The sequence below is a fragment of the Chelonia mydas genome, chromosome 14 (assembly GCF_015237465.2).
Source record: "Chelonia mydas isolate rCheMyd1 chromosome 14, rCheMyd1.pri.v2, whole genome shotgun sequence".
NCBI lineage: Eukaryota > Metazoa > Chordata > Testudines > Cheloniidae > Chelonia > Chelonia mydas.
Window position 1 is genome coordinate 23,085,708 of NC_051254.2, and position 14,478 is coordinate 23,100,185.

General features: G+C 48.8%; 1 protein-coding gene across 2 annotated transcripts in view; it reads left to right on the forward strand.

Moving 5' to 3' along the window:
* The window catches only part of LOC102930909 (bMERB domain-containing protein 1), a 61,874-nt gene that overhangs the window by 4,511 nt on the left and 42,885 nt on the right, over positions 1–14,478 (forward strand). The window lies entirely within an intron of this gene.

The following is a 14,478-nucleotide window of genomic DNA, read 5'->3' on the forward strand; positions in this document are numbered from 1 at the left end:
CCCTCTCACAAGCCTGACATCATACCTGGCTCACACTTTGCTCCTTTCTCCTGAGCCTTCCATCCAGCCATTCTTTGAGCTTCCGCCTTCTGCCAATTACATATCTTCCCTTATTGCACTAATTACCTCCTTAGCCCAGCCATTGTCCCCAAGTGTCAACAATCTCCACCATAAGAGGTTAATTGCTCCCAATTAAGCCAGTATATCTTCTCTGTGACACAAGTGACCAGGGTTCTACAGCTAGCACTCTGTTGCAGAGACCGTAGGATCCAGCTGTGCTACGAGTACCCGACGAAGATCACGTGAATCCAGAGGTTGAGCAGCTTCAAAAAACGCTGTGAAACCTTCTTCCTCAACAAAGCCTTTGCACCGTGAGACCAACACTCACATACAGATATCCCCTTCCACCCCCAAACCTTAACACTGACCTTCCCTTCCACCCCCGACCTTCAACACTGACCCCCCTTCCACCCCACACCCCAACACTGATCCCCCTTCCACTTCACACCCCAATACTGACCCCCCTTCCACCCAACACTGACCTTCCCTTCCACCCCCGACCTTCAACACTGACCTCCCTTCCATCCCACACCCCAACACTGACCCTCTTCTACCCAACACTGACCCCCCTTCCACTTCACACCCCAACACTGACCCCCTTCCACCCAACACTGACCTTTCCTTCCACCCCCGACCTTCAACACTGACCCCCCTTCCACCCCACACCCCAACACTGACCCTCTTCTACCCAGCACTGACCCCCCTTCCACCCCACACCCCAACACTGACCCTCTTCTACCCAACACTGACCCCCCTTCCACTTCACACCCCAACACTGACCCCCTTCCACCCAACACTGACCTTTCATTCCACCCCCGACCTTCAACACTGACCCCCCTTCCACCCCACACCCCAACACTGACCCTCTTCTACCCAACACTGACCCCCACACCCCAACACTGACCCCCCTTCCACCTCACACCCCAACACTGACCGCCTGCCACCCAACACTGACCTTCCCTTCCACCCCCAACCTTCAACACTGACCCCCCTTCTACCCCACACCCCAACACTGACCCCCTTCCACCCAACACTGACCTTCCCTTACACCCCAACCTTAAACACTGACCCCCTTATACCCCAAACCCCAACACTGACCCCCCCTTTGACCCAATACAGCAGAGCTCTTGCCATGAAAGAGAGAAGAGCCAGAGGGGCCATGAAGTCCATTAGGGACTTTGCAATTGATTTTCTACGGAAGGCACCCAGATACTATGGTGATGGGCAGCAGTACTAAACCCTAAGGTAGATAGGTAGGTAGACAGCCCTTTCCCATTCCCTGGGTCAATGGGAGTTTCAAGGTCAGGCTGCTTATGATTTTATTCATATTCCCTTTGCACACCCCTCTATTTCTACCCACAGCACTCACAAGAAATACTTGAGGAAGAGGGATGGGGTGGGAGGAACAGGCAGTGGAAAAGGGATGGGGTGGGAGGAACAGGCAGTGGAAAAGGAAGGGGGATGGGATGGGGCAGGGTGAAGAGAAGGGGATGGGGAATGGGGCAGGAGAATGGGGATCGGGGCAGGGGACAGTGGGAGTGGAAGGGGGATGGGATGGGGAAGAGAAGGGGACACAAGAATGCGGGAGGGGGAAACAGGAGCCCGGCATGCAGTGTCCCCTTGGCAGTAGAAGCAGCTGTTAAGTCGGCCCATCCCCTCCTCCCACCACTAGCACTGGCAGCTCAGTTACCACTCCAGGCAGGGGGAGTGAGCCAGGGAAATGGCTTCAGTGCACACGTGCGTGTGTGCTGCCCCCCCTCCCCCAAATATAGCAGTCAAATTATGCCTATGGTGGAGAGAGGTAAATAGTGGGGATCTGTACTGGGACTAGGGATGCTCAACATATTCATAAATGATCTGGAACAAGGGGTAAACAGTGAGGTGGCAAAGTTTGCAGACTATACAAAATTACTCAAGATAAGTCCAAAGCAGACTGGGAAGAGTTACAAAGGGATCTCACAAAACTGGGTGACTGGACACCAGTGAAATTTAATGTTGATAAATGCAAAGTAATGCACATTGGAAAACATCACCCCACCACACATACAAAATGATGGGGTCTAAATTAGCTGTTACCCCCCCGAGAAAGAGATCTCGGAGTCATCGTGGAGCATTCTCTGAAAACATCTGCTCAATATGCTAACAATGTTAGGACCCATTAGCAAAGGCATAGATAATAAGACACTATGTACAGCCATGATGCGCCCACATCTTGAATACTGTGGGCAATTCTGGGTTCCTCTAGGGCAAGGCTGTGGCACAACACTGTAGGGGAAGGGGAATATATGCCGCTCATGCTACGTGCACCCTGTGGATGTGGCTAAAGGGCTGATTCCGCCAGGTCTCCACTCCCACTGATTGCAATAGGAATTGAAAGCACTCAGCAACTCCCGGCAGCTCACAGTGTGGAGAGAACCTCAGTCCCTGGGACTGCCAATCAATCAGGCGTCTTTCATCATGACCCCAGTAGCAGTAACAGTCAGCATGGATTTGTCAAGAACAAATCATGTCAAACCAACCTAGTAGTTTTCTTTGACAGAGTAACAAGGCTTGTGGAAGCAGTAGACGTGATGTATCATGACTTTAGTAAGGCTTTTGACAATGTCTCACATGACCTTCTCATAAACAAACTAGGGAAACACAACCTATTATAAGATGAGTGCATAACTGGTGGGAAAACCATTCCCAGAGAGGAGTTATCATTGATTCACAGTCAAGCTGGAAGGGCATAATGAGAGGGGTCCCACAGGGATCGGTTCTGGGTCTGGTTCTGTTCAATATCTTCATCAATGATTTAGATAATGGCATAGAGAGTACACTTATAAAGTTTGCGGACGATACCAAGCTGGGAGGTGTTGCAAGTGCTTTGGAGCACAGGATTAAAATTCAAAATGATCCGGACAAGTTGGAGAAACGGTCTCAAGTAAATAGGAAGAAATTCAATAAGGACAAATGCAAAGTACTCACAATCAGATACACACATACACAATGGGAAATGACTGCCTAGGAAGGAGTACTGTGGAAAGGGATCTGTGGGTCATAGTGGATCACAAGCTAAATATGAGTTAACTGTAATGCTGTTGCAAAAAAAGCAAAAGTCATTCTGGGATGTATTAACAGGAGTGTTGTAAGCAAGACACGAGAAGTAATTCTTCCACTCTACTCCATGCTGATTAGGCCTCAGCTAGAGTATTTTGTCCAGTTCTGGGTGCCACATTTCAGAAAAGATGTGAAGAAACTGCAGAAAGTCCAGAGAAGAGCAACAAAAATGATTAAAGGTCTAGAAAACATGACCTATGAGGGAAGATTGAAAAACTGGGTTTGTTTAGTCTGGAGAAGAGAAGACTGAGAGGGGACATAACAGTTTTCAAGTACATAAAAGGTTGTTACAAGCAGGAGGGAGACAAGAAGCAGTGGGCTTAAATTGCAGCAAGGGAGGTTTAGATTGGACATTAGGAAAAACTTCCTAACTGTCAGGGTGGTTAAGCATTGGAATAAATTGTCTAAGGAGGTTGCGGAATCTCTATCATTGGAGATTTTTAAGAGCACGTTTGACAAACACCTGCCAGGGATGGGCTAGATATTACTTAGTCTTGCCATGAGTGCAGGGGACTGGACTACATGACCTCTCGAGGTCCCTTCCAGTCCTATGATTCTATGATGTAGCTCACTAGAAACAGATCTGCTCCAAGCGCTATTGTGAGTCATACCCAGCTGGCTGATGGCTGTCTAAATGTTTCCACCAAAGCTGTATGCAGTGAAAATCTGTAGCTATTACACTCCTCATTAGTGATGTTCTCTTCCCCAGGACAGTGTGTGATGATCAGATTGCCTTTGGGTTTAAATCAACACTCTGCTCTCTTCTTTGGGTTGCATGGTTGAAATGGGGCCTGTGGAGAGGTCATTTTGCTCCAGTAATACATTATTGATCCTGTTGTCTAGCTCAGTTGTCATGTGCAAAATGCCTTGGGATGCCTGGCTGTCTGAGCAGGACAGTGTGATCATAGGCCCACTGATGGGGCCATCTTTTTTCCCATCAGAAATGGAACACAGAAACTTCCAGGTAGGATCAGACCAGGGTCCCTCCAGTCCAGTGTCCTGGCCTAGACCATGGCCAGTACTTTTAAACCTCCATACATATTCACTGGCTTCTCCTGACTGAATCAGAATTAAATGGCACAAGGAGACTTTTGTGGAATAACAGGGGTCTATGTCCTCTCATCCACAGCTCTACTCTCCACTCCTCTGGGATGGGTCCCTCCTTCCCATCATTCTGAGCCAAAGGAAATTCTTCGCTTGCAATTCCATGTAACGGACAATCTTGCTGGACAATTATTTTCTCTGTGTCCCTTATTGTCCAAAGAGCACTGGCACAACTCAAAGGCAACTTTCAATCCCTTGGTCCTTATCTAATGCTCACAGGAGCCAGGAGTGACAGGTTGGGGGTTGACTGGAACAATTTTCACTGGAACAAGTGTTTTCAAATGAGGTGAGAAATGGGCTATTCTTGTGTCTGGAGCTCCATGAAGCAGCCCTGTTCCTCCGTATGTCATCGCCAGTGAATGTCACCTCTGTATTTTCCAGGTACAGTAAATAACAAAAAGAAAAGGAGTACTTGTGGCACCTTAGAGACTAAGAAATTTATTTGAGCATAAGCTTTCATGCTCAAATAAATCTGTTAGTCTCTAAGGTGCCACAAGTACTCCTTTTCTTTTTGCGAATACAGACTAACACGGCTGCTCCTCTGAAACCTGTCAGTAAATAACAGAGAATCAGAGGGTGGACGAAGCACCATATAGGAACAAAATGAAACGTACTAAAAAAAACCATGCACCTGCCAGCCATGCTACATTGCTGGATGCAAAATCACTGGTACTCTCAGACCAGTACTGCAGTGTACATATTCTTAAATGCAGTGGAGGTTGCTAAAGGCAAATAATGCCCAACTCAACCACAACAACCAGGAAAAAGCCATACAGCTACATGCATCACCCCACCTCTCTCCGCCGCCCATCCATTACCACAACAGTCAGACAACTGTAACTCTGCAACCAAACCAGAGGGCAGTTTGGAAAAATTGTGGCTAAGAGCCAGATCCTCAAAGCTATTTAGGCATCTGTCTCCCATTGAAATCAGTGGGACTTGCCCAAGGTTACAGAGGGAGTTTTCATCACAGCAGGGGATTCTTTTTCCAGGAGTTTCTGCCATCCAGTGCTCTGTTCAGACCAACAGACCATAGGTAAGATTTTCAAAAGCACCTGGGTGACTTAGAAGCCTAGCTCCCATGGACTTTCATGGACGTTGGAGCTTGAAACTTTACACTCTAGAAGTAGCTCCGTTTTCTGGCCATGACACCTGTGTCCTCAGCTAATGAAACCTGCATTAAGTCCCAGTTGTTACTTATCAGAGCAGCTATAAAACCATCAGCCTAGTCCTTTAAGTCTGGTGCCAGAAGTGAGACGTAAATAAATGCACAATTTCATGGCTGTTTCAGGGCTGCATTTAAAATCTATAATATGAGTGAATGAGGCGCTGAAGTGGATAAGCCATTCAGACCATTATTTTCATTACTCGCCCCGTTATCTGGCAGTGCAGTGAAACACATTTGGTGAAAGCAGAACAAATCAGCAGCAGGCTCGGCCGGAGCGTCATAATAAGAGTAATCACATTTAGATAGCACATGTCCGGCAAAGAACAAGACCCCAGGGTGACTGGGTCTGCAGGTGTACTGCATTGTAACAAACCGGTAGTCACTTATCACTTTGCGGTGGTCAGTAATCCTAACACCATGGGCAGAAGGCCCCTAGCAACTGAGCTAAAGGAAGATCTCCTTTAGGAATTAGTGGTAGAGGGCCCGTTGTACACAGTGGAGCATTTCTGATTCCATCCGGTAGAGGACAACGGCTCACAGACACACTAGCCAATTCCTTTACAGCACATTGGCACACTCGTCTCCAAGCGGAAATGTAGCAGTCATTATACACTAACAGCGCTGAGCAGCACGTTAGGGCAGGAAGTGATGAGGAATCCTGTGCCCAGTTGCTGGTGAAATGTAGCAGGATTAAGACAATCTCCTCTTTGCCCCAGATACTTAGGGCTGATGGGTTTGCCCACTGTCAGGAATCATGCCCAGTAGCAGAGCCAGCCTCTAAGCAACCTAATGAGCACAGCTGGCCTGTAGCAGGCTGCCTGATTGGCCACACAGCCTGATTGGTGGGAAGAGTCAGCAGACCGGCTCTTAAACCCAGCAGCGGTTTGGTGAATGCTCAAAGCGTTTGCTCATGTTTGTGATAGCGCCTGCCTTGCCTCACTCCAGGTAACCTGGCTCTGATCCTGGGCTCCTATTCCTGACTTCTGTGCTAACCACTGGGCTTGACTCCTGCACTAACCACTAGGGATGACCACCCAGATCCCAGTGTCTGACACCCATTGCTGTGGTAATGTGCCTTTCAGAGGCTGCCTAGGGCCAGTACCCTTGAAACACAGTGCAGGGAAAAGCTGTTAAGGCTGTAGCTCATTTTACACTATTAGCAAAGCCAAGACACACTAAAGGAACCAGAGAAATAACCCTGGTTGTGCCCCAATCCCAGGACTGAGCAATCAACTCCTAGGGAGGTGATGTTAGCAGACAGCTGTGTGACCGACCAGAGCCTGAGGGTGACTAAGGAGGAACAGGGGAACTGGAAACGAGGACTCCTGTTGGTACAGGGCGACTTTAGCCCATGATCTGTCTAACAAACCAGCTCCGTTCCACACTGAATGGGGCTCTCCTGCGGCACTTTGTATTTATGAATCAGGAGTGAGATTAAAGGTGAAACCTCAGCAGATTGTACATGTGCTGGAGGTACCCACACCAAACCCTTTGTTAATTTACACTTGAGGCTGCTCAAGTGTACTTCCCCACAGCCACCCAGGCGGTAAAAGGCCAGGAAATCACTCGCAGCCAACACAATGCCAATCTCCAGGTTTTAGCCCACCCTCATCATGACACTCCAGAATAAGGGCATGACCTAGAGCCCATTGGAGTCCATGGAAAGCCTTCCATGGGGTTGAGCAGATTTTGATTCTGGCGAGGCCCATGTCTAGCACACTCACTCGCAATGCAGCCGTGCTATTGCCCTCCGCGCACACATCGCAGAGCTGAAGAATGAGAGTCGTTCTCAATTAAGACCTTATCCAAAGACCACTGAAGCCAGTAGAAAGATTCCCATTAACATGACTAGGCTTTGGAATGGTCCCAGGGAACAGGGACAACAGCATGTGAGCCACGTGTCCATTCAGACCAACCCAGGCTGATCACATTGCAGATATCAATGTTAGGATGGCTGAGTGGTCTAAGGCACAAAGCTTAAAGTGCCTTCCTCTCTTGAGGACTGGGTGTTCTGGTCTTCGTATGGAGGCATGGGTTCAAATCCCACTTCTGACCCATTGTGGGGGGAGGGATAGCTCAGTGGTTTAAGCATTGGCCTGCTAAACCCAGGGTTGTGAGTTCAATCCTCGAGGGGGCCATTTAGGGATTGGGGCAAAAATTGGGGATTGCCCCTGCTTTGAGCAGGGAGTTGGACTAGATGACCTCCTGAGGTCCCTTCCAACCCTATAATTCTATGATATCCAGCCCTGCCAGCTGCTGGTCCACACCCCAAGAATTATCCTTGTAGGTTATTCACTGAATAATTGTGAATACACAAGGAGGGCTGAGAAAATCTGCAGCCGAATGGCTGAGGAAGACACTTCACCCTCCGGGAAATGTGAATAATAAAACGCACATATCCCAGAGGAGCATTGTGAGGCTCAATGAATGTTTATAAAGTGCTTTGAGATCCTTGGATGAACCATATGAAGTATCAGATTATAGGCTCTTCAGGGCAGAGATGGCCTTTTGTTCTGTTTGTACAACACTAGCACAATGGTGCTCTGAATGGGGCTGCTAGTCGCTCCTGCAATTCAAATAAGGATTCATTTCAATGATCCCCGAGGGAGAGCTAGCATCATGTTGGTGCCCTTTTGTCCTGGGAGACATCTGTTTCCTAGCCACTCACCAGTCTCATTTAGATTTTCTGATAATGAAGGCGAATTATAATGAGGCAGCTGATATATTAGGGCTGTGAGAAAGATCTGAAGAACCAGGGGACTGGCTGATCTCAGTGGGTCTATCTGCACTGCAATAACACCCCACAGCACTGCGTCTCAGAGCCCAGCTCAGCTGACTCAGGCTAAAAATGGCAGTGTAGATGTTTGGGCTCTGAGACCACCCCCTTCACAGGGTTTCAGAGTCTGGACTTCAACATCTACACTGCAATTTTTAGCCCTGCAGCCCAAGCCCTAGTCAGCTGATCTAGGCCAGCCACAGCTGTGCCATGGTTCTTTTATTACAGAGTGTATATGTACCCAGTGTTGCAGGCAACAGATCTATCACCACAGAGCTCACATACGTGGGGATGTGAGACTAGAACCATTGTCCTGAAGGTCTGACAAATCAAGCCTTTACCATGCCAGCCCTCCTTTACCTGGCTCTACAGACAGGTGCTTTAGCCTGTCTGCCTCAGGCACCAGAGGGAAACGTCCCTCATTCTCACTTATGAAGAGAGGAATCCGTGCTATCAGAACTCCGTTCCAGTTTTCGAAATGCCAAAACCTTTGTCAAAATCTCCCAGGGCATGAAGGACAGAGCCCATAACAGGGACTCGAAGCAGTGCCGCGTGAAACTTAAGGAGCTGAGGCAAGCCTACCAGAAAACCAGAGAGGCGAACGGCCACTCCGGGTCCGAGCCCCAAACATGCCGCTTCTATGATGAGCTGCATGCCATTTTAGGGGGTTCAGCCACCACTACCCCAGCCGTGTTGTTTGACTTCTTCAATGGAGATGGAGGCAACATGGAAGCAGGTTTTGAGGATGAAGATGATGATGATGATGATGAGGTTGTAGACAGCTCACAGCAAGCAAGCGGAGAAACCGGTTTTCCCGACAGCCAGGAACTGTTTCTCACCCTGGACCTGGAGCCAGTACCCCCCGAACCCACCCAAGGCTGCCTCCTGGACCCGGCAGGCGGAGAAGGGACCTCCGGTGAGTGTACCTTTTAAAATACTATACATGGTTTAAAAACAAGCATGTGAAAGGATTAATTTGCCCTGGCATTCGCGGCTCTCCTGGATGTACTCCCAAAGCCTTTGCAAAAGGTTTCTGGGGAGGGCAGCCTTATTGCGTCCTCCATGGTAGGACACTTTACTACTCCAGGACAGTAGTACGTATTCGGGAATCATTGTACAACAAAGCATTGCAGTGTATGTTTGCTTGCGTTCAAACAACATCCGTTCTTTATCTCTCTGTGTTATCCTCAGGAGAGTGAGATATCACTCATGGTCACCTGGTTGAAATAGGGTGTTTTTCTTCAGGGGACTCTCACAGGTGCCCGTTCCTGCTGGGCTGTTTGCCTGTGGCTGAACAGAAATGTTCCCCACTGTTAGCCACGGGGAGGGTTGAGGGGGTAGCCACACGGTGGGGGGAGGCAAAATGCGACCTTGTAACGAAAGCACATATGCTATGTATGTAATGTTAACAGCAAGGTTTACCCTGAAAGAGTGTAGCCATTGTTTTATAAAATGTGTCTTTTTAAATACCGCTGTCCCTTTTTTTTTCTCCACCAGCTGCATGTGTTTCAATGATCACAGGATCTTCTCCTTCCCAGAGGCTAGTGAAGATTAGAAAGAAAAAAAAACGCACTTGTGATGAAATGTTCTCTGAGCTCATGCTGTCCCACACTGACAGAGCACAGACGAATGCGTGGAGGCAAATAATGTCAGAGTTCAGGAAAGCACAAAATGACCAGGAGGAGAGGTGGCGGGCTGAAGAGAGTAAGTGGCGGGCTGAAGACAGGGCTGAAGCTCAAATGTGGCGGCAGCGTGATGAGAGGAAGCAGGATTCAATGCTGAGGCTGCTGGAGGATCAGACCAATATGCTCCAGTGTATGGTTGAGCTGCAGCAAAGGCAGCTGGAGCACAGACTGCCGATACAGCCCCTGTGTAACCAACCACCCTCCTCCCCAAGTTCCATAGCCTCCTCACCCAGACGCCCAAGAACGCGGTGGGGGGGCCTCCGGCCAACCAGCCACTCCACCACAGAGGATTGCCCAAAAAACAGAAGGCTGGCATTCAATAAATGTTAAAGTTGTAAACTTTTAAAGTGCTGTGTGGCATTTTCCTTCCCACCTCCACCACCCCTCCTGGGCTACCTTGTTAGTTATCCCCCTATTTGTGTGATGAATGAATAAAGAATGCATGAATGTGAAGCAACAATGACTTTATTGCCTCTGACAGCGATGATTGAAGGGAGGAGGGGAGGGTGGTTAGCTTACAGGGAAGTAGAGTGAACCAAGGGGCAGGGGGTTTCATCAAGGAGAAACAAATAGAACTTTCACACCGTAGCCTGCCCAGTCATGAAACTGGTTTTCAAAGCTTCTCTGATGCGTACCGCGCCCTCCTGTGCTCTTCTAACCGCCCTGGTGTCTGGCTGTGTGTAACCAGCAGCCAGGCAATTTGCCTCAATCTCCCACCCCGCCATAAACGTCTCCCCCTTACTCTCACAGATATTGTGGAGCGCACAGCAAGCAGTAATAACAGTGGGAATATTGGTTTCGCTGAGGTCTAACCGAGTCAGTAAACTGCGCCAGCGCGCCTTTAAACATCCAAATGCACATTCTACCACCGTTCTGCATTTGCTCAGCCTGTAGTTGAACAGCTCCTGACTACTGTCCAGGCTGCCTGTGTACGGCTTCATGAGCCATGGCATTAAGGGGCAGGCTGGGTCCCCAAGGATAACTATAGGCATTTAAACATCCCCAACAGTTATTTTCTGGTCTGGGAATAAAGTCCCTTCCTGCAGCTTTTGAAACAGACCAGAGTTCCTGAAGATGCGAGCGTCATGTACCTTTCCCAGCCATCCCACGTTGATGTTGGTGAAACGTCCCTTGTGATCCACCAGAGCTTGCAGCACTATTGAAAAGTACCCCTTGTGGTTTATGTACTCGCCGGCTTGGTGCTTCGGTGCCAAAATAGGGATATGGGTTCTGTCTATGGACCCACCACAGTTAGGGAATCCCATTGCAGCAAAGCCATCCACTATGACCTGCACATTTCCCAGGGTCACTACCCTTGATATCAACAGATCTTTGATTGCGTGGGCTACTTGCATCACAGCAGCCCCCACAGTAGATTTGCCCACTCCAAATTGATTCCCAACTGACCGGTAGCTGTCTGGCGTTCCAAGCTTACACAGGGCTATTGCCACTCGCTTCTCAACTGTGAGGGCTGCTCTCATCTTGGTATTCTTGCACCTCAGGGCAGGGGAAAGCAAGTCACAAAGTTCCATGAAAGTGCCCTTACGCATGCGAAAGTTTCGCAGCCACTGGGAATTGTCCCAGACCTGCAACACTATGCGGTCCCACCAGTCTGGGCTTGTTTCCTGAGCCCAGAATCGGCGTTCCACCGCATGAACCTGCCCCATTAGCACCATGATGCATGCATTGGCAGGGCCCATGCTTTCAGAGAAATCTGTGTCCATGTCCTGATCACTCACGTGACCGCGCTGACATCGCCTCCTAGCCCGGTATCGCTCTGCCAGGTTCTGGTGCTGCATATACTGCTGGATAATGCGTGTGGTGTTTAATGTGCTCCTAATTGCCAAAGTGAGCTGAGCGGCCTCCATGCTTGCCTTGGTATGGCGTCTGCACAGAAGAAAGGCGTGGAACGATTGTCTGCCGTTGCTCTGATGGAGGGAGGGGCGACTGATGACATGGCTTACAGGGCTGGCTTACAGGGAATTAAAATCAACAAAGGGAGTGGCTTTACATCAAGGAGTATTTCAGGCAGGACTTCATGGAGGGTTCCAATAAGAAATGGTGCACCTAAGTAATTGTTCTTATTGGAACAAGCAGATTGGTTTGGCCTCTGATTGATACATGGCTAGATTTACCTCACTGCACCTTCTCTGTGAGTGACTGCAGTGTGACCTAGAGGAATGAGTCCCCTAGACAGGGTGGGGGGGAGAGCAAATGAGTACAAAACAAATCTGGTCTATTTCTTGTTTTGATCCACTCCATCTATCTTTTACATCTTTGGCTGGCAGCAGACGGTGCAGAAGGACTGCATGCCATCCACATCTCATGGCTGCTCGGCAGAAGATGGTACAATAGGACTGCTAGCCATCCTCATCTCTTGCCTGCCCGGCAGAAGATGGTACAATAGGACTGCTAGCAATCCGTATCACCTGCCTGCTCACCATAAGATGGTTCAATAGGACTGACTGCAGGACTAAAGAGAATGACCTGGTCAAGTCACTCCAAATTTAGTCCCTGCGCACATGTCTGCCCAGGCGCTCCTGATCAACCTCACAGAGGCGACCAGGAACACCTCAGACATGACAATGATGGCTACCAGTCCTACTGTACCTTCTGCTGCCACAAGGCAATGGGTTGCTGCTGCTGTGTAGCAATGCAGTACCACGTCTGCCAGCACCCAGGAGACATACGGTGACGATTATCTGAGCGGGCTCCATGCTTGCCGTGGTATGGCATCTGCACAGGTACCTCAAGAAAAAAGGCGCGAAACGATTGTCTGCTGCTGCTTTCACAGAGGGAGGGAGGGAACAGGGGCCTGACGATATGTACCCAGAACCACCCGCGACAATGTTTTAGCCCCATCAGGCACTGGGATCTCAACCCAGAATTCCAATGGGCAGCGGAGACCGCGGGAACTGTGGGATAGTTACCCACAGTGCAACACTCCGGAAGTCGACACTTGCCTCGGTACTGTGGAAGCACTCCGCCGAATTAATGCACTTAATGCACTTAGAGCATTTTCTGTGGGGACACACACACTCGAATATATAAAAACGATTTCTAAAAAACCGACTTCTATAAATTCAACCTAATTTCGTAGTGTAGACATACCCTAAGCAGGATAACTGAAGGCCGGGTGTGTCCCTGCTCTTACCATGTTTCATGGCAAAAAACATGGTCTATGTGCCTTCCTCATCTCCAGCAGGCAAAACACAAGCACTTTAGGATTATCAGAAGACTCAGAGATGCAGATTCATTTCCCCCCTCCAGCAGTTTTTATCTCATTAATTGTCTTGCTGCTTTATGGAGGATGAGGTCTCTGGTGTTTTTAGTATTTGCCGTCAGAATAAAGTCTGGTGACTCATTGGCTTTGAAAGAATAATTAGCGAATCTAATGAAAGAAGGGAAAATGACAGAGCTTCCTTAATGCTCGGCCTCTCTGGCTTGCCTGCTTCAGAAGCATGCCGTCACAGTGGGCCCTTCATGCATATTGCATACTAGTTAGGAGGAGAGAATAGCTACCTGAGTCAGCCTCGATGGTAATGTGGGTGCTGAGCAGATCCGTTCCAATGAGGGGCACATCAGGCAAAGTCTAGGAAATAGAAATAAAGGAGAAATCCAGCCCCCCAGCAGCTTTCCATGGATACGTTGATCTTGAATCTGATCACGATCTAGAGTGGCACCACTGAAGTAGCACCAGATTTAGGGCTCTGGCTTGCAAGCTGCAGAACTCTCTTGCCCCAATCCAGCAATGAACCTGAAGCCATGAAGAACTCCACTGAAAGCAATGGGCTTGTCTACACAGGGGGTTTATTGTGCACTATGATACACCTTCTTTAGTCCACTTTAAAAGTGTAGAAAATTCATTGTGTGCTGAGTTAGTGTGGACTCATGTTTGTGTGTACACACTGCTTGTTCATGCTCGCTTGGCAGTCCTCCAACAGCTATCCCACTCTGCTTTGCATGAGGCCAGGACCGGCCAGGCTGTTCACATGTGTGCCTTCCACTGTACTGGGGTCAAGTTGACTGTTGTCACTTCCCCATTTAAATGCTGGTGCGAAGCCAGGGTTGGTCTCTTTTGCAACACCGTGCCAGGGCAAAGGGGGCTTCCAAAGGCAATATATTCTATTGACATCACTGCAAGGCCCCTTTATGCTTTCAGAATGTTGCAAAGGGGCCTTAGTGTCAATGAGAATTGGGCCCAATGAGCCTGAAGTAAGCATGTGCATACGTGTGCTGTGCTGGCTTGGGGAATCCTGCAGTTTGCAGGATTGAGCCTGGGTGTCCTGGGATCAATGTCTGACCCAGTCTCTCCATGAGTTGTTTTCATACATCTATAGGTTCATAGACAATATGGCCAGAAGGGACCATTGTGATCATCTAGTCTGACTTCCTGTGTAGCACAGGCCAGAGAACTTCCCCGAATTAATTCCTGTTTGAACTAGAGCAGATCTTTTAGAAACACAGCCAATCTGGATTTAAAACTTGCAGGTGATGGAGACTCTACCACGACCCTCAGTAAGTTGTTCCAAAGGTTAATTACCCTCACTGTAAAAAAAATGCACCTCATTTCCAGTCTGAATTTG